The sequence below is a fragment of the Notechis scutatus genome, chromosome 1 (assembly GCF_049901735.1).
Source record: "Notechis scutatus isolate UNSWTSFEM ecotype Mainland chromosome 1, rNotScu1.2, whole genome shotgun sequence".
NCBI classification, from domain to species: Eukaryota; Metazoa; Chordata; class Lepidosauria; order Squamata; family Elapidae; genus Notechis; species Notechis scutatus.
In genome coordinates, this window is record NC_142009.1 from 253,693,028 (window position 1) to 253,713,343 (window position 20,316).

Sequence of the window (20,316 nt, forward strand, 5' to 3'; positions counted from 1 at the left end):
GAAATACATGTTCGTTTATAAGATTCCTGTATCATAACATAGTTTAATTCCTGCAAAACCTTATGGAGCAGACTGTAATGCCAATATACATGACATAGTTTACTTTCCAAATTGGAAAGACAGCTATAACCCCAGAAGAAGAAAGTCTATGGAGATTCTCAATCATCCAGGTCATGATTGTCCCATGGTTGTCTTCTTCTTCTTCCTCCTCCTCCTCTTCTTCTTCTCTCCTCCTCCTCCTCCTCCTCCTCCTCCTCCTCCTCCTCCTCCTCCTCCTCCTCCTCCTCCTCCTCCTCCTCCTCCTCCTCCTCCTCCTCCTCCTCCTCCTCCTCCTCCTCCTCCTGAACTGAAGAAACTTCCTGGATGAAAAGCAAAACCAAGTCCACTTGTCTTTTGAAAAAGCACCTTTGGGGATGCCCAGAAGAAGAAATACAGCAAAGATTTCATTTGTCTACCATATGCTTGATAGTAGGTATGGCAAGAACTGTATAATAGAGGAATTGAAGTTTTCAAACACGCTGAATTTTCAGGTTGCTTTCAGAGCTTCACGCATGGCAGGAAAAAAGGTCTGACTTTCATGTTACTCTAGATATACTCCTTCCTCTGTGGTAGAAAGAGATGAAGAGAAACATAACTACCCTCACTTTGGTTCTGATGCTCTGCATCTGGCAGAAAATAGGAAACCTCAGAACATTTTCTCCTAAAGAGAATGAGATGATAAATTACTTTTCAAATCATTTAAAAAAAAAAACTAATAACGGAACAATCCTAGTAATAAAGGCAAGCAAATAAGTGATATGGAACAATGCAAGCAAAAGGAATGAAGATTCTGGATTAAATATTGAGTGTAATATTTTAATTGGAATAAAAAACTCATTTTCTTTCTCTTTCTGGAATGAGTAAAAGTATGGAAGGTGATATAAAAAAGAGGAATGAGAAAGACACATTTGTATGGGCTGGCAAAAAATTGAGACAGGTGAGGTGATAACAAAGATACAGACTGTTTTAGCTTATTGCTGTCATCTAGTACTCATCTGGATTTCTGCCCCCTTATCAGGATTGAGAGAAAGGAGTGGTGTAGTGGCCTAGAGATGGAGCTTTTGCCTCACAATCAGGAGGCTGTGAGTTCAATCCTAGGTACAGGTAGGTGTTTCTTTTTCTGGGCACACTGAGAATATATCTGCTGAACAAAACTCTGCATTGGTGACAGGAAGGGCATCTGGCCATTAAAACACTCTGCAAGCTCCATTCCTCAAGGGATTATGGGGTCCTTAAAAGAAGATGATGAAGAGAATTGAAAGAACCCTCTTTCTGAATAAAAGAACTGTTTCCAACATACATAATCTGTTTTACGATTATGTAGCTGTGAACAGATTAAATTATTCTAGCCCATCTTGGAGGACAAGAAATCCCTGTGAATGGAAAAACTAGACTCCTGGAGAGGAGAAGTATATAATGTCAAATATGATAGAAACATAATAATTTTTAGTGTCAGGGAGATACAGTAGCATTTGTTAAAGCTACTGACAATATTGAAGTTATTTTCATTTTGGAAAAATGGCAATATGAAGAATCAATTATAGTTTCTAATGCATCCTTGTGCCCACCAACAATAATAGATTATTAACGTGCTTTCATCTCATCACCTGATGATATAAATTGTCCTCACTATAATGTAGATTGATGATCTACTTTTAATTTCTTCTGTCTGTCCAAATAGTAGCACAAAATTAATAAATATAGCTCTTGGGTTCATATTTTTACTAGCATTTCTTCAGAACTTTACATGATCATAATCCTAAAAATAAAATAAAATAAATTAACTTGAAATGCCAGCTCTTCCTCTTGATTCTTTTACATGCCCCCACGCCCCAAATTTCAAATGATGAAAGTCAAGCTGACCCTCAAGAATGTTGTTTGATTCATATAATTTTTTCAGTATTGTTTGATTTCAAGACTTTTCTAGGGATGTGGTAATGAAAATCCATTCCAAAAATATCAGGTGCTAAAACAAAGTCAGGAAATCACATTGTTCGGCAAGTAGGCCATACTGTTTAAAGTATTTCTTTGGATTAAGATTAAAGATATTTTATAAATGATCTTACAAGACTTTTCTCATACCTGCAGAGCTTCTGGATCTCACCTCTGCTGAGACTGTTTTTCAACTTTTTGCCAGATCAAATCATACCTAGCAGCCAAAAGAGTCTGGGTTTTTTGATAGACACGTGTAAAATAAAATTTATTACTACCCAACAATGAAATAATATTGAATGAGTGAATGAATGAATGCTAAATAAATAAGATGAGTAAATTAATACAGCTTTGCTACAGCTTTTACCCTTCCACTCTCCAGCAAACTGCATTGGTCTGTAATGAGTTCTCAAAATGTGCGCTGTCCCTTCTGATAGTGTTCTAGGATATATTCCATGTATAGGAAAAGTATTTGGGGAAGATTGACTATAGATTCTCATGTGGGCCATTCACCATTGTACCTTTGTAATATGCAGTATGAGGCAATTTAAAAGCTCAGTAATTCCAATAACTCAGTGATTACAGGAAATATATACTAGTTTTCCTAGCCTGATCACTTCCAGATGTATTTGAGTACAACTGTTGCCACCCAGACAGTGAAGTCATGAATATTCTTCTTTCAAGATACTAGGAAATGGAAATCTCCTACAGGTTTTATATGGTTTATTTTTACCCAGAAGCATACTTTAACATACATCATAGTCTAAGCAGAAAAAGATCATACTTCTTCTTCTATCTAGCCCCCCTATTTAGGGAACCAAGCTCCTTTGTGTTTTACTCAGGGTTCTACCTCTTTTACATAAGGAATTGAAAGAGAAAAAACTACTCTTGAATTACACATCTTTCTAGTTTCTTTCACAATTTTCCTTCCTGGATTTTTTTCATTAGACTCAACAGGCAGATATTTTTTTCAGAATATCTCTTTCCTGGAGGAATATACCATGGCTGACCATGAACTTGCAGTTTGGAAGCCTTCTTTGATATTTCCATTTTCACTAGACTTTGCTCAATAAAACTCAGTCCAAGTGATGCCTTTATATTGATCCCTTTAAAATCTTACTCTGATTTGAAGAACACCTTGCGGTCTCTTCCTGCAACCAGAATATAAAGAAAGAAAGCCATAACTTTGTCTCAGCTTGACATGTTTTAGATTTCTCTTACAATTGTTTCTGCAACCAAAGCAACCCACCATCTAGTCTCCTTTGTCTCAAGTTGGTTTCTGAGATAGCTTATGTATTCTCAAGAAATCTCCATCTCGGGAAAGGCTGTGACCTTACTTCAGTAACTCCTCTAAATATACTTTTTGCTGTTCAGACTTAGAGTAATCAAATGACTGTAAAACAGTTCAAAACTATCTCCTGGTCTATATTAGTTCAGAATCCTTCATGATCTGAAGATGTGTACTTCTGAAATAGCAGTGTCTCTGCAGCCATCGGTGGAGGTGTGTACCCGAGCATGTATAGTAATGGGATATTTTGCAAATAGTCTTCTTCTATTTTATTATTTAAAAATGAATTTTGAGGGGCAAAATGTAAAAGTGTTATGCTGTTTTTCAATTTTTATGTAGAAGAGTTATGAAACTTCAATATCCTCTTTTCACTTGCTCAATCCCTAGTCCAAAAGTTAGACTTGGAACTCATACTATTTATAAATGTAAGAAGAACATTGCTGTGTCTGGGGATTGTGATGAAGAAGGATCTCCACTTGGATGAAAAAGGTTACCTGTGTTCAAGCTTACCCTAAGCCTGCTTTATGTCTTAGAAACATTACATTGGAGAACTATGGATTTCCCTTTCTAAACAAAGGTGCTTTTAATGATGTTTTGATTTTCTTCCATGAAATACTCACAATAGCATCATAGAAGAAACATTCATATTAAGGAATTAAGACATCTAAACTGAACAATGGCCAGTATGGTATAGGGGTTAATGTATTGGATTTTAATCGCTGAAACCAGGTTCAGTCCACCCTTAGCCAAAGAAACTCATTTTGAGACAAATCACATGCTCCCAATCCAACCAACCTCACTGTGTTTATTTATTCATCAAATTTAGAGACCATCCATCCAGAGGTGGGCTGCACATACTGCAACAACCGGTTTGTCTAGTGCAAAACCGAAAATGTGAGCGCCCACAGACCTGCCTGTTTTCTGCGGCTGCAAAAACATGAGGATTTCCTGAGTGTGGCAGCTGTGGTGAGTAGAGCGGGTGAGGTCTGACAGTCAGCTGGGCTGCATGGGTGGGGCAAGCAAGCCAGATATACAGGACGGAATAGCACTGGGGTGGATGGGTGAGCCCAGCCGGTGGTTGGAACTACCAGTATGGGTGAGCCGGTCCAAACCAGCAGCAGTCCACCACTGATCCATCTCACCTTTAGAATGACTGTGGTCAGTATACAATTATAATATTTTCATATAGTTTTTATGTTTCTATCTCAGTAAAATGAGCCTGGCAAAACAAGGATGAAATAAATTAAAAGTTAGAAGGACAGAGGTGCTTCAAGGTGCTAACCAACCACAAGATTGTGTGCTCCTATGTGTGTCCCATGTGAGCTGGCAAACCCAAATCTTCAAACTCTTTTAAAAGGCAAGGAAAGCACTGTTACTGCTTAAACATAACATAAAACATAACATTGAACATAAAATTATGGAAATTCTCATCTGAGTTCTTGGAGGAAAGGCAGGATATAACTCTAAGGGTAATCATAATGAAATAGCTGGTGCCACCATGAAACTACCATTTCCTACCATGACATATATAACTTAAAACAAAATCAACAAGAAAAGAAGTGTTTGACTAAAACTTCACTTTGAAACTTACAGAGGGACAATAGATGACAGTCCAATCTTGTTAAATGTTCTTTTGCTAAAGCAACATCTAAGATTGTACAAATGTAAATGATTATACATATGTAAAAGAAATAAATGAAATGATGATGTCTAGACTCTTTTCCCCACATGACTCCAGCACAGAAACTTCTGACCAGCCCTGTCCGAGCCTGCATAATTTATACATCTGCAGTATATTTTCTCTGTATACAAGCCAAGTTCCTATAGTTGTCTTGCCAAGGAACTTTCCCACTCATTTTTCACTGGATCAGGGTATGTTTGTAAGCTGACTTCCTTTTTGACCAAAACCCAGGAAATAAGAGCTGATTTGTTAGACACTGTATTTTCCATTAAGAAACCAACATAAAAAATATTTTAACATATACATTATTAGCTGTACCCTCTTATTATGGGAGTTATTCATTTTAATTAACTATCGGTATTTGTTTTCTTTCCAATTATTTGCCTTCAGTATGGGATGCTAGGAAGGTTACAAACCGCTATAGAAATTGATGCATCACAAAAGAAAAAAGCAGTCTTGCTCACTAAAGAGGAAGAATCTGACAATCCATCCAGAACTGCCCAATATATATTTTGTATTTTTTTACTGGGAAAATCCTTTTCTGCTAAATGCAATAAGAATAATGGTTCAACCAACTGGTCATTCTAATATGATACCAGTTATGTAGCATTTGATTAACTCCTTCACTACACTAACCCATCTTTTTAGGATTGTGTTAAAGTCTTTGAAGAAGATCCTGCTCTTTAAGGCTTTGTTTTTAGAAGTGAAACTCCTGGATCTGCAATGTTTTCCCATTTCAGGAATATTTCATTATTGATGTAGCAATAGCACTTAGACTTACATACCGCTTTATAGTGCTTTACAGCCCTCTCAAAGTGGTTTACAGAGTCAGCATATTGCCCCCAACTATTTGGGTCCTAATTTTACTCACCTCGGAAGGATGGAAGGCTGAGTCAACCTTGGGCCTGGTGGGATTCGATCTGCCAAATTGCAGTAGGAGTTGCTTGCAGTACTACTGCACCACCGAGGTTCTTGTATGTCCTCCTTTCTCAGCTTTTTCACCTAGCTTTCACCTTGGTGTACGGGGTATGGAATAGCAAACATAATGTTAGTAACAACAGCAAAATATAACAATGTACTTGAGTTAATGTTTATAATTTATGTATGTATTTATATGTATGCACTATATTCCTCTCTTTGTCTTTTGCATGCTTTATCTATTTCTGTTGTTTTTATAATTGAAAGCAGCAAAATAATCAGACAGGCTCCCCAAAGTTCATTCAGCAATCTGAAATTCTTATCGCCTAGCTAAAAAGAAAAAACAAGTATTTATACAGATTTATTAGTAATGGATAAAAACAAATATTAATATTGTGAGGAATAAATAAGTGGGCTTGTTTGGAATGGTGTATTCCTGCATTGAAAGGTAGTCCTGGGATTTGTTGATGCTCCATCACCCAGGTACTATAATACAAATGTGCAAATACAAATACATTTTCAATATTGAAATATTTTGCCTTAGACTGTTTAAACAATTTTGTTTTTTTGTGGTGAGATTGTGTGAACAGACGATAAGTAGGTAAGTAGATAGATGATAGATAGATGATAGATAGATAGACACAGAGAGACAGACAACAGACAAGATGACTCAGCCACTTTTTAATACAGGATAATATTACCAAATGAATGTAAATATTCACAGAAATGAAGAGTAAATATTTGAGATGAAAGAAGGCAGGCAAAAAGGATTATCATAAACCAATCCCCATTCTACTATTCACAGAGCAGATGTCTTTGCCAAAGGGCTGTAGTCATGGTTTTTATTTATAGATCAATAAAGTAATGCTGCCAAGGAGCTGATAAACTTCTATTAAGCTATTTTGCAGGGCAAAACAAAGTTTCAACAACTGGGGGAAATGATTTACCATCATAAATCATGTTACAAAACCAAGGCTGGAGGCTTGAGAAAAGGGGAAAATGAACCAAAATGTGCAAATTTACTTCTAGTTCCAGTTTTCCAGGAGTTGTAGCACCTGATGACTCTTTCACTTTGAGCCAGCCTTGGGCAGAATGACAACCAAATAACGTATCCCCATCCGATCAAACCATCTGTGAACAATTGCATGAAAATTGGATTGGCCAGTGTTATATCAAGCAGATGTAAATTCCATGGATGCTTGCCAAACCTCTGCTATGATTTAGAGCTCCTGGTTTAAATTCTTCTGAACACCAGGATTGTTTTTGAAACCCAAGGGATTGCAGTACATTAAGAAAAAACAAACAAACCATAAAATAGGTAGTATTCTCATTACGTAACCATTCCAATGAGCTCTTCACAAGATTTGGCAAACACAGAACAACACATTTGCAAGTATAATGGATTAGCAAAGGTGCCAATCAATGTATAGATGACAGATGGAACCATCACATTACAAGAACAACCGCCTTGCCATACATTGGCACATGTCCTATGCACAATAGTTTCCTATTGGAGACATGACTTGGCAATCATGGTTGGATGAAGAGTTGTATTCAGACTTTTAGAAGGTACATAAGAGCGTTTGCAAAACTGGATGGGGTTGATAGGGAATTGTAAGGGTAAAAACCTGAAAGTTTGTCTAAAGCAAACAGATGGATATTATATTGTAGATTGTATCATCTCTTTGAACTTATGAACTTTTTTTGACAATAGGCCAAATGATGAGAGATAGATAAGGGGAAGGTTCTTTCCAAGCTGACCCTGTGTCTATCTCTCACCTTCCCTGTGGTTAGTAACTTGAGTCTTTCTGTTTAAAATGGTAACTCTTTCCCTCTCTCTCTTCCAAATATAATATTGTTAGAAGTGTGGCTTTCTTACAAATCTCATTTTTACTTCAAAGGCAGTAAGTATCTATTAGCACTCATTGATAGGATAAGCCTATATTCAGCACCCCAAATAACTATATTATGAACATAGTTTCAGCTACACAATTACACAATTCTAATGTGAAATTCTATACATTAGAAACTAATGAAACTAATTCTACACTGGGATCTGAAACTGCATTCCAATAACATCAGAGAACACAGCTGGACAGAGCTAGATATATTGGATTTGATAGTTCTTTGATTCGATTCCTTAAAATAATTTAGGTGAATTTGCCATAGTGGTGAATATCTATAGCTTGGGTTTAAGAATTTTGGTGAATTCAAGTGGCTGGAAATCATATTTAGTTTTTGGAGGAGGAGACAAAGTCACAGTAGGTGGGAGCAATAATGCAGATTGGATGGGATGAAAATGTACTGTGCACACAGGCCAATTGTTTAAAAATTTGGAGAATTGCTTTATCTCACCTCCCCACCTTTAAAACATGTTAAGTATAACAGCTGATATTACAGCTTCTTTCACATAATGGAGGGAGATGCTATCAATTTTGGGGAAGAACATTTGGCAGAGCAGTTGAAGTGCTGGGGCCACCAAAAGGAGATCTGGAGGTTACTGGGGGCTTCACAACTACTTGTTGCCATTCCTGAAGGATCTTTTTTTTTTTTTTTTTTTTTGGTAAGGCATTTCTGAATTTTTCTGAAAATGTCTGAATCTTTTCTAAAAGAAGCTTTGGCAAACGCAGGACCATGTATATGAAATTCCCTATTACATGTATATGGGGAAGAGGTACAGTTATTGTTCCAGTTTTCTTGTAAATCTGTAAATGCTCATAAACTCTGCTTTAGGGCTTCCTCAGTCTCATTCAGAGGATGAAGATGATTGGTACAACAGAGTTTCTAAGGCACATATTAGCTACTTCAGAGAAAACAATACCTTATATAAAAATTTTTCTCGGTCTGTGTCCTCCGGTTGTACTGGCCCATTTTTCAGCAGACATTAAACAACAGATCTCTGCTTTTCATATGCTTAAGATGGTTCTGCTTGTGAGTATGGATTCCAAGTTATCCAAAAATCAGCACTTTTCAAGTGTAATGGAACATGTGGATGACCTTGGGGAAGATGTGGGAGAAGGGATACTACCTAGGAAACAATCAGACAAGTGAGGCTTAATGGTCAGAGAAAGAAAGACAAAGGAACTGCCGTAATGGATCAAGCACTTCAAAGTGGCGGCACCAAGCTTGTATTTTTAGACCTGTCACATTCTGTTAATGCAGCCTTACAGGAAAATACAATTAGTTCATCTAGTCCTGTCTTCTGTCTGGTTTATTTGGCAGGGCTGACATCAGCACACTGGAGTTTGCCCTAATCTATTCTCAACAGGACAACCATCAATCCAGAACAGGTTAAATTCATTTTCCTTCCTTCTCTTTCCTTGCACTTTTATCAGGGGCTTAAGTCAAGCAGAGTTTCTGACATGTGCACAAAAGCTAAAATGATTTAATGCTAAAGGCAGTTACAGTTGCAGTAGATCATTTTTATCTATATCATTTTTATCTATATAAATGTTAAATATTATTTGACTAAAGACATTTCCAAAAAAATAATAAAGAGCACTTTTTAAATTCTCTTTTTACTCTAGAATTTAAATGAAACACGGAATCGATGCATCTTCTTGTGATTACTGAACTGAAGAATTTATTTACAATTCAGTACAGCAGCTCCAAAAAAATAGCACTTAGCTTATAAACAAATGCTTTGAAGTCCAGCAGCAGCTGGGCTTGCTGGTTAGCTGACAGTTCAGCCTCCTCGGAATGCAGCTTCTCCAGCAGCAGTTCATCTGGCAACTCTGGAACTGGCTGCTCATTGTTAATATCCTCATCTGATTCTTCGTTGACGCTGTCATCGTCCTCTTTTAGTGACACCATAATTTCTTGTGGGATGGAGTCTGGACAACTGAATGGAGCTAGCAGAGTGTTTTAATGGCCGTATGCCCTTCCTGTTACCAATGCAGAGTTTTGTTCAGCAGATATAATATCAAGTGTGCCTAGAGAGAGAAATAGCTGCCTCTACCTAGGATTGAACTCAAAGCCTCTGATTGTGAGGTGAGAGCTCTACCTCTAGGCCACTGCACCATTCCTCTTCACTGACTCTATGAAGTGCTCAAATGGTGATCATGTGACCGCTGGATGCTGAGACTGTCATAACACCTGTTGGCTATGAAATGCCTGAATTTTGATCACGTGTCCATGGGGATGCTATGATGGTAGATTAAACAGGAGGGGCATGCTTCAGGCCCTTTTGTTAAAGCACCGCTTGAGTCTATCCTCTTGGCACCTTAGGAGGTATACCTTCTGACTAGCCACCCTAGCCCTTTGGGACTGGTCAAAAAGTTACTTTTTTCAATAACGTAAAACACCACGTAGTTATTAAATAAGGAGGACCTGTAAATTCCTTTTGTCTCATCAGTACATGTTTTATTCCATTAGTGAACTTTGAAAGTGATTTCCTCTGGAACCATGCTCCATCAACAATATGGATTATCCTTATTGCTTTATTGCAAGTAGTACAGCAATAGAAAAGTGGATCAAAAAGGGCTGCAATGTCAGTACACACCATTTATTGTTGAACTTTACAGACATAGAAAAACCAATAAAGAGGACACCAACATCTGGCTGTGAAATTCAGGGACAGAAATAATTACATACATCTATTTCAACATGCCCATGAGAAATCAAACAGTTAATTTGTATATTAAATAGACATTTCATAAGAAAGGAAACTAACATGTTAAGATGGTATTAAACTGGATGGCTGGTATAGCATGAGAGCAAGTCACAGTTGACTATTAAGGACAGGTAGTGGGTGATATTGTGTTCCTTGAAAACCCTCTTCCCCCAACATACAGCAAAAAATCTTGCTGTATGTTCATTTCCACTTATATGGATCCATTTCCACTTATATGAATCGATGTAGTCATATAATATAAAGGCTAAAAAAAGAAAGAAAGAAAGAAAGAAAAGAAAAAAATGAACCAAAACTAAAAACCAGCATCAGCCTTATTCCAATAAAGTCAGCCATTCGGGGGAAAAATGTAAGAATATGCTTAGGTCTCACACTAACATTAATGGGTTAAATATTTTGCACCCAGCTTCTTTTCCTGGGAAAGTTTCTTGGATATATTCCTTGCCAAAATTCCCAACATCAGAGGAAGAAGGAGCTGTCTTGAAAGCTTTTCCCCCTTTCAGCTTTCTGCAACACCTTTCACATTTGGAGGAATAAATTTCAACAGCCTATGATAAGCTTGGGGATATAAGAACATAGGAATTTACACCTTAGCCTTTTCCAGACCCGCAGGAAGCTTTTTTCTGCTGCATCAGAAACTTAGTATACATATGCATGGAGCTGTTCCATCCAGTGAAGGCTGGTCCTGGATCCAGCTTAATATATCTTCTCAAATGTTGAGGTTATTAGAGGTTCTTCAAAATAAGGTCAACTCAATGTTAAATAGATTCAATAACAAAAAACAAAGAACAAATATAATCTTGATTAAAATTAAATTACATCATTTTTTTTCAGAATCAAAAGCTTTGGTCAATTTGATATTAAAAAAAAACCTATTACATAAGTTTCAACTGGGAAATATGGGAATATGAAGATTATAGCTTCATGGCTGGCAGATATTCGCACAAATTGCACCCATTTCTCAAGCAGGAGAGATGCTCTTGGTCACTGAAGTTACCTCCCATTTGGAGTCTGCTGCAACTTCTACATGGGGCTGCCATTTAAGACTCTCTAGAAGCTGCAGCAAAAATGAAGAATGCAGCAGCACATTTTGAAATGCCCTACAGTTCATTCAAGTTATACCATTGCTGTGTAAGCTTCTTTTGGTATCTAATTGCAATTTAAGGTGCTTCTTATAATACCTTTGAAAAAGACCCGGGTTATTTGCAGGACCACCTGATGATATCTGCCTAGTAGATTAGAGAGGAGGGACATATGTCTTTCTCTTAAAGGACCTCCTGGGTCTCCTCTCCTGGCATCTCAGGAGGTACAACTTCTGGCTAGCCATCTCAGCCCTTGGATATAGCTTCTCTTCTGAGATTCAAGTGATTCCTACTCTTTTAGACTTCCAAAAGCTGTGAAAACCTGGTGGTTGACCTGGGAGACTGTTTACTTTGGTGACTGGTGATAGACATGGTTTTGCTTTTATGCAAAGTAATCAAGAGGTTTGTTTCAGCTTTATCAGCCTGCACTATTTATCAACCTCAATCAGTACGTTTTGCAGAAATGATAATCTTTTCCAAAAATGTTAACAGAATTGCCTGCAATGAGATGAGTGGCAAATAAATTTAATAATAAATAACATCAAACAGAATTGGTTGCAGCTTTCAATTAAGTGCTTCTTTCACTGTTTCATGTTTTATTAATTATTTTGTAAACAGCAAGGGGGGAAAAAACCATACATTGGCTTTTTGCACAGTTCACAGGAGGTGTTGGGAAATAGGTTTTGGGATCCCACATTAAACACCTTGGCATCTTAGCATTTTAGTAATATTCAAACATACAAATTCAATATTTTAGAACCAGCAAAGTCAATTACTGGTAAACATTTGCAAGCAAACCATATTTCATGTAGAAACATTTTATTTCATCAGCAAACATAAAAGAAAAAAGACATGTCTTGATGACATTCAGTATAGTTGAGACAAATCTCTTCCATTTAAGTCCTGCTGCTATTTACTGGATTGTTACCATTAATCACAAGGTTTTATTAATCACAAGGTTTTATAATAGTAGCACTAAAATGATTTTTTAGCCAGCTTGTCCATAGATATCCCCTTTCACACAGTTGGCCCTTTAATAAAATACAGATTCTATAGTTGATTAGAAAAACACATGTGCACTCAGAAATATATAGGAATTAATTCTTCCATCAGTGGAGAGATCAGTGGCAAGGGATAAATAAAAAAATAGTATAAGAGAAACAAATCCTAGAAGAATTGGCCATACCATAATAGTAAAGCTGCCTAAATATTTTCCAGTTTTGCAACTAGCAATTTTCATAGTATTAAAAAAACTTTCCTGAAAAGTGCTTAGCCTGTGTATTTAGTCCATTTTTGTCCAATACTATTCAGCAATCTTCCATTGCTTCTTTTTCTGGTAGCTGCTACTTTGGTACCTTTTTCCCACAAAGATTGCAGTAACTTCTTCCTACTGTAATTAGTCACAGTGGTGATACTAATTTCAAAGTGATTGGGATGTAACCACCTACCACAGGTAGGTAATCAGTAAATAGGGACATTTGATTAAGAACGAAAGTGCTCTTGAGTAATTGAAAATCAGAGTGTCAACTCATAAAACATTTTGTACACACATTTTATAGTTGACAACAGAAAGAAGGGGCAGAGTTTCAAAGAGCAGGCAGCAGTGTGGAATTGAAAATACATTCCATTCATATTTTCTTCAACGACTGATTAGATGACTGAGGCTTCTGCCATGCAAAAATCTAATTGGAGAGCATGATTGATAACTCTTGGCTATGGACGTTTTTCATTGGATGATACACCCAGAGAGGTGGGGATGGGGGAAAAGCAGGACCAAGGGAATTACATATCTCAGAGTTGGCTACACCCAGGTAAATGCCAGACATAGAATGTTAACTTCAAATAAATCTTTTTTAGTTTTGGGAGTGTGGCTAGACGTTTATGATTTAATTGGAGTAACTGTCGGAATCCTGACATAGAGAACATGAATGTGGAAAATTACCAAAAAAGAGAAATCATTATTAGGAGTCCCATTGTGCTGGAATTGCATGTTAAAAGAAGTAATTGCTGATTGACTGCCAGTGAAAATGCAAGATAAGTTAATTATAGTTAGCTGCCAAAACTGAAATGGAAGTAGATTACAGGCATGGGGGAAACCAGTTAATTCACCAAAGAAATAGTTTAACTAAGGAGAGTTCAGGCTGGAAAAAGGGGTGTCTGTTAAATGTAATTAAAAAGCAATTAAAGTGGGTAACTTTTGTATCTATAGAGGTAGAACAGTAGGTATACTGGAGGATGATAGCTTTTTTGTCAAAGAAGTTATAGGAAACAGAACTAAGTGAATTTAAAAAGTAAAACTTGAAATAGCATTTGAAAAATGGACTAAAGATATTTCAGGACAGAAAAAGAAAAAAAAGCTGGAGTATGGGAAGGAAGGAAGGAAGGAAGGAGGAAGGAAGAAAGGAAGAAAGGAAGAAGGGAGGGAGAGAGGGAGTGCAAATATGGGTGATCTTTTGTTTTGTTAAATCAAAAAGAGTTAAAGTTTGGAATAAGCAATAAGCTAAATTGATTATACAGTATATTCAAGAGCAAGCAAGCCAGAAATATATCAGCTATCCAACTTACTTATTATTTAACTTTTTGTATATCCATTCCTCACCCTGAAGCTGTTCCTGTTCCATGCTGGTGCCGGCTGACATTAAGCTGATTTAAAAAATTTTCTCCAGATTGGAATGTCTTGACAGTGACTTGCCAGGTTCAGTTTGGATGGCCAAACTGCTGCCCCCACTCCTGCTTGGACAATCCTTCTGCTGCTCTGTGCTCTGAACTTTCTGTGTCCGGAAATCCATTTCTAATTACTTTCCTTTCCCTGAGTGAGTCTAATTGGACATACTGTGTATACTTGTTTAAATTTGTGTATGTCGAGAAACTTAAATGCGTTTATGTATAGATATATCAACAAGCACAGTTACAAAATAAAAACATCTGCTTTGACTAGAGGTGTTAAGTGAAAAGATGGGTTAATGTACAAATGAAACCATATCTAGCATTTAAAGAAAAGTCCCACTGTATGTCACAAAATGACAAGATTTGACATATCCCACCATGACAAAGCTGAAGCAACTGAAGATGGCGATTGCATGTGGTATGTATACAAGATGAACAAGAATTAGAAATGTGGACATGTGCCTTCATTTGTTCTCTGGGCCTCTGTTATATAATAACCTTCTGTGGTTTTACAACAGTAATAATTAAAGCCATAGTGTTGACTAAATGCCCAGCCACATAATTTTCACTGGCATTTGCTACTGCTAAATTTCCATTATTATCCTTCCATTTAGACTACTATGCATTCTTCAGAAACTGAATTTGTCTGATCTATAGCTAACACAACACTATTGGATATTTATTTACTTCTTTATCTTATTTGTGAATTTTTATTTGTTTATCATATTTTCAGAGTCAGTTGATAGAATTAATATCTTCACAGCCAGCCAGAAACGAATAGAAAAAGATATAACCCAAAATTGCAGATCTGATTTTCACTGGAATTCTTTCACCAGAATTGTGATACGAAACCATAGTTAAATTAAAAGGTCACAGTAGTATTAATGAGGGCCAAGTCAAGATTAATGAAAGAACAAGTGTTTGAGGAAAAAAATAAGGGCATGTCATTTTCATTAGAGCACCTGGAAAACTTCCCAGAGTTGAGCAAATCTTCAGGCCATTGTTCTTCAACATATCCAAATATATTCCTTATTTTATATATGAGCAGATATTTCAGTGGGTTAATTGATAGTTTATACACTAGCAAATATCATATACCTAAATAAATTTACTTATCTAAAATGAAAATTATTTTTAATAATAATTAGTTCAGTCTTCCCATCCAGCCCAACAAATCTGGAAGGCAGCTTGGAAACACTGTCATAAACACTTTTGCAGAATAATTCATTTTATACTCTGTTTACAAATCAGATCATGAATTTTACAAAACTTCAACCAAAAGTAATTATTTCTTTTTCGCTGCATAAGGAGCAACCAGAAACAAACATATGCAAGTATTTATCCAACAGTTTCTATTCTATGGTTCATTTTATTAGCATACATTTGTTTATACTCGCTCTTATTTCTGTTGTAGAATCATGAGATTGTATCTATTTATTTATTTTTGAGGAAATAATGTTTCATTTTGTTTTCCCCTCAGCTGAATCCTACAGCTTGGATTTGTCAGAATCCATAACATTTATGTAATCTGGTTGCTAAAGTTATGTATAGATTTGGAAGAATGAATATAAATTCAAGCATTAAAAACTATAATCTGATGTGAGAAACATTATATTCCCAGATACTTTCTTGTTGATTTCATTTTGTAAGAAACTTTTTAGGTTATATCAATCTTCCTCTCCTGGTATCATGAGTTGGAATTGTAGACATTGTAGTCTTATAGCAACTGTAAGGTAGCAGGTTGAAAATGGCTGGATTTCATCTGAGAACAGTTTTATTTTGGGAAATAATCTTTCAAAAGAAAGGAAGATTACAATTAACTACATCATATATTTTCCATTCAAATTTAGCTATTGAATGTTCATTAAGAATAAGACAATATGCTAAATGTTAGATTTCAGGGGAATTAGGTCAATAGCATTGATGGCAGAGTCAAATTATGGAATTCATCAAAACTATAATAAATAATTAAGAAGAAAGAAATGATGTGGTTGAGTTTCAGAATGAGTTAAAAATCCATTGGTTAATTAGAAAACCAATCAGAAAGATAGCCACACACACACATACGCCTTACATATGCAGATTATCCTATGCTATGATATTCTGCAGCTATGCAACATTTCTTGTAAGATCAGTCTCAAAGGTTTTTTCATGTTTAATACTATTATTACATATTGAACTGGTCTCTTTAATAGTAAACTGGTGAGCAGGAGTAAATTATTTTGCATTATTACCACATCATTGCAAAACAACTTATGTAACATACATGTCACATTTATTTCCGTATTAATTGAATAATGTAGCATAGCCGTCACAAACTTCCAGTATTTATTTTGTAATCTCTTCCTGAAAATTCTCTGGGTGAATTCATGTAAGAACTATTTCTACATCTTATAAAGTGCAGTCAGCTAATTTTAGGATTCTCTAGGTGCAGACAGATTTTTTTTAATGATTTTCAGATTTATGAATTCTCTTCTAAAAATACAGTGATGTCAGGCTGTTGTGTGTGCTGGTAATAAAATGCAATGCCATACTGTGATCTGTTTGGTTTTGGCACTAGGTTTGAACCTATCTATTATAGCTTAATATGTAGCACAGGAGTGTCAAACTCAAGGCCCGGGTGCTGGATATGGCCTGCGAGGTGCTTAGATCTGGCCCATGGGGCTGCCCTGGAAACATTGAAAGATTGGCACACAGTACCTCTGCCAGCAAAAACGGAGCTTGGGAGGGCTGCGCAATGGCCTCCTCTGCCATTGAAAATGGAATTGGGGAGCTCCATTTTCAGCTACGATGGCCTCCTGCAGTGGTCTGACAGCGAAAACAGAGCTCAGGACAGCTGTTCTGAGCTCTGTTTTTGCTGGCAGATTGCTGCAGGAGACTGTTGCAGCTGAAAACGGAGCTCAGGTATGTGGGGTCCTGGTGCCCTGGGAGCTTGAGGGCCAGGCTGGGCACTTGCCCTCTGCTTCCTAGGCTCTGGACAGCCTGCACTGCCATCTGGGGTTTTCTGTGTGGTCTGAGAGGGACAGAGAGTCTCCTCTGGAGGAAAAGGGTTTGACGTTCTCCGTGGTTTCTCCTTCCTCCGCTTAGAGACAATGGATTCCTCCAGCCCTGCCCAGGCCACCACAGGCACCCCTGACATGAGTGACATCAATCTGGCCATGCCCACCTTGGCCGCACTCACCTGGTCCCCTGAGGTCAAACGCAACCCTGATGTGACCCCCAATGAAATCGAGTTTGACACCCCTGATGTAGCAGGTTGCAAAATTAAACTGCAAAATTCCAGGTGACCAGTAGATGGTAGCAAAACACATGCCTCTGCTGCCCTCTAGCTGTCTTCTGGATTCTTACAGCTTAATATGGCAACCTTGTCCTATTTGTTAGTTTTTAACTATGCCTACATTTCTGAGAAACCTAAGCACAATCTTATTCTTAGTAACACAGCACAAAATGAATATTATGGAAAGGCAGCAGATATAAGTTATTATATATTTTTCAGTCACCATTACATTTTTACTTGCCAGACTAGGAGAAACTGTTGAAGAATTTTCTGTCTAAGATGCCAGAATAAACTATCTGGCCGTGAACTTTATGCATCATAAATTGGGCAAACGGGAGGAAACACAATTTACTGTTCTACTGCAGGTAAAATGGCTTACACTGACCCTGGCATCTGCAAAACTAATATAAATACTGCTATTATGCAATAAATTTTGTGAGCTGGGGTTCACTTAATGGAATACATACCCATAGTAAAATAGCATCTATATAAAGAAATAAGCCTATCATAGCTCCACGCAGGGCAGGAAGACTTACTCTATATATTTCAGTACATGATACATACAACAAAAACATAAATCATTGGAACCCAAAAAGTTAAAAATACAATCTTTCTTTCACACCAGTAATATGAAATCAAATGCAGGCATCCCACATTGAATAGTGCTACTATGGGTGTTTGTTCCATATCCTGAACATGATGTATCATATTATACATCCGAGTGGGCAGCATCTTTGAATATAATTTTTTTTGTGCTAGAAATTACAATTTGGGAATTATAAGAAGAACTAGGGAGGCGAGACTTCCAGGATTAGGAATTAGGGCTAGCAGTCAGAACTGTGTTAAAAAAGTTTGCACTTTTTTTTAGACAGTTCTGAGTGCTATAAAAAGTTTGCTAGCTTGTTTGAATCATATTGATTCCAGACCTCACCTAAAAACCTATCTTTAACAAACCATGGAATGTTTGTGATAGTCTTCACAGAGAAGCATCTGTGAATCGCAATTTGTTTAACTGAGGTGATCTAAATTTAGGCTTATTTGTCCCTTCCTTCATTTTAACAGCATTAAGACATAACAAACTAAAATATAATTTTGCAATTGCAAGGATTCTCTTAAGATAGACACTTTTGTAATCTATCTCATCAATTGTTGATATTCTTACATTAATTCAAAACAGGACTTTTTGTCTAAAATACGTACATATATCACCTTGAGAAATAAAAGTCAAAATATACACCATGTTGGATTGTAATATTCTCTTTATATGTGAAATAGATCATAAATAGTGAAGGGTTGCTGCTGGCCTGGGGGTAGGGTGTGATTTTATGGGTTTTTATGTTGTGGGTTTTTAATGTTGTAGCCTCCTGGAGTCACCTGTGTGGGTGTTGGGTGGCCATATAAATTTGTTAAACAAACAAACAAATAAAATAAAGACAATAAAGACAAATTTAATTAGAAGTAACCACTTAAACTCTTCAACTGAAACCAGCCAGCAGTGATTGGCTACAATAGCCCAGTCATGAAATATTCAGGGCATGAAGCAATTTGTAGTCTCAGAAATCAGGAGCAGGAGCAGCATGGTTCTAACATAGAAAATACAACTTTTAAACAGTCTCTCGGTTAATTAACTTGTAGTGAGTTAATCCTCTAATACAGGGGTGTCAAATTCGATTTCATTGAGGGACACATCAGGGTTGTGTTTGACCTCGGGGCCTGGGATGTGTGGCCCAGTGACATAGCTTGACATCACTCATTGAGGCTCCGTTTTCAGCCATGATAGCCTCCTGCAGCCCTCTGACAGTGAAAACAGGTGCCACATGTGGCCCAGGGTGCCACATGTGGCCCTCCTGAGCTCCATTTATTCTGGCAGAGGCACCATGGGCTGGTCCTTCACTGTTTCCAGGGTATCCCCATGAGCCAGATCTAAGCACTAAGTTTCTGTAAGCAGCACCAGAATGTTTCCTTCCTACCTTCTTCACAGGACTAGGCCAGTAAATTCTTCTAACAACCGGTTCTCCGAACTGCTTAGAATGTTAACAACCGGTTCTAGCGAATAGGTGCGAACTGGTAGAATCCCACCCCTCGTTAGGGGTAACTAAACAATTCCTTATTTTCCATGATATAATGCAGTGTCTGTTTTAGACATTTTGGAATGTGAGAGAGACATTCAGGAAAAGGAAATCGGTCCCCACTTCTTTGATGTCTTTTACTTCTTCCATATAAATACCTGGCTAGCATTCATGTCTATGAATGAACTAAAACTTTTCTGTGGATAAAATTGTCACAATCCTTGAACATATCAGCTTTTATATAGAGAGATATGTTGAGGAAACCAACAGACAGGATGTTGCCAACAGCAGACTCTGCAGTTTGTAGATGTTTTTTCCATTCTGACTTCTGCCAGTTATGAGGGTAAGTATTCTACTAGATTATAATGATAATACTGTAATGTCAGCATATTGTTCTACCTTTCTAAAACTTTCCCTAGAGACTAACACTCACCCCCCCTCTCTCTCTCTCTCTTCCTTCCTCCTTCCCTCCCCCCTCGTTCTCTCCCTCCCTCCCCTCTCTCTCCTATCGGCTCCCCATCTTACTCAGTGGTTATTATAATAACTTTTAACAAGGAGTACTTAATTGTCTGCTTGGTTTAAGAATTGATGAATATTTTTTCTCCTGAGGGACATTATTAAGAATATTTAGAAGGAGAAAATAGATCAAAATTTGTTACAGGTATTTGGCTTTTGTTTTGCCAAAAGCTGAAATGAAATAGAGCTGTCAGTCCTGCCCGTATTAGGAAAATGA

General features: G+C 37.1%; 1 long non-coding RNA gene across 1 annotated transcript in view; it reads left to right on the top strand.

The window, feature by feature from the left end:
* The window catches only part of LOC148133327 (uncharacterized), a 46,396-nt gene extending 34,168 nt beyond the window's left edge, over positions 1 to 12,228 (top strand). Inside the window, exons 2-3 of the long non-coding RNA XR_015746679.1 lie at positions 4,086 to 4,225; positions 9,386 to 12,228. This is a non-coding gene — a long non-coding RNA (uncharacterized LOC148133327). The remainder of the gene's footprint in view (positions 1 to 4,085; positions 4,226 to 9,385) is intronic.
* Positions 12,229 to 20,316: the final 8,088 nt, after the last annotated feature.